This window comes from Somniosus microcephalus, chromosome 19, assembly GCF_052327205.1.
Source record: "Somniosus microcephalus isolate GS21.2 chromosome 19, FLI_Smic_1.0, whole genome shotgun sequence".
Classification (NCBI taxonomy): Eukaryota; Metazoa; Chordata; class Chondrichthyes; order Squaliformes; family Somniosidae; genus Somniosus; species Somniosus microcephalus.
Window position 1 is genome coordinate 82834895 of NC_141005.1, and position 1316 is coordinate 82836210.

The window sequence follows — 1316 nt, forward strand, 5'->3', positions numbered from 1 at the left end:
TGTACAAATCGTTCCTGGCTGCCATTTCTCAGTGCGGTAGTCCCGGGCCAAAACTGGTTGACCTATCTTAAAACTCCTGGTCGGCCTTTCATTCATATTCTGAAACTGCCTGTTCTCCACATCTCTTCGGACGTTTGGCTTAACCAAATCCAAGCAGCATCGTAGTCTTCGATTGAAGAACATCATGGCTGGAGTTTGGTTGGTAACCGCATGTGTCGCATTCCGGTAGGCAAACAAGAAGTTGTCCACCTTGTGTTGTAGGGGTATATCTTCATTACACTTTGCCTTGATAGCCTTCTTGAATGTTTGGACAAACCTCTCGGCCAATCCATTAGTGGCTGGATGATATGGGGCAGATGTGTAATGCTTAACACCATTGTTCTTTAAGAACCTCCGGAACTCTTCAGACACAAACTGTGGTCCATTGTCAGAGCAAATCTGTTCAGGCAGCCTATTCCTGGCGAATATGGTTCGTAAAACTGTGATAGTTTTTTCCGTGGTGGTTGAGGACATTTTTATTACCTCTGGCCACTTTGAATGTGCATCCACCGCAATTAAAAACATCGAGTCCATGAAGGGACCAGCAAAATCAATGTGCACCCTTTACCATGGAGATGAGGGCCACTCCCATGGATGCAGAGGAGCTTGTGGTGGGGCGTTTTGGACCTTCTGGCATCCTGCACAGCTCTTGGTCATCTCTTCGATTTCTCTATCGATTCCCGGCCACCACACAAACGCTCTGGCTAAGTTCTTCATTTTTACCGCACCCAGATGACCCTCATGAAGCTCATTGAGCACTCTATCCATCAACTTAGGTGGAATTACTACTCTGGATCCACACATCAAGGTTCCTCTGCACACTGACAGCTGTTCTCTTCTCGGCGAGAATGCTGTCAGCAGTGGTTCGCCATGTGCTGGCTATCCCTTCACCGTTAAATCATAGACCTGTTGAGATACCGCGGCAAACGTGGGAGTCGAGACCAGAGCTAGCTTTATTCAACCTCATGGCAAAGAGAGACTGGAAATGCCTGCGCATCCACTTAAATACTCCCCAGGCAGGAAGTGCTCCCGGCAGCCTGTCCCTGCGGGAAACAAGTTGCTGGAGGAAAGGGCCCCCGGCTGGGAGCGTCTGCTTAAACTATCCATGCCGCCACAGAGCTCCCCCCAGAATCTGCTTAGGAGGAGTGGACGAGTCGTGACGGTGGTCTGATGGTTCTGCCGCAGCGGCTCTGAGTGGTCGCCGGTCTAGTTGGTGGGGCCGGGCGGTTCGCCGCCGGCTGTGCTGGCTTGCTGGCGGGACGGCCTCTAGTTGGAGG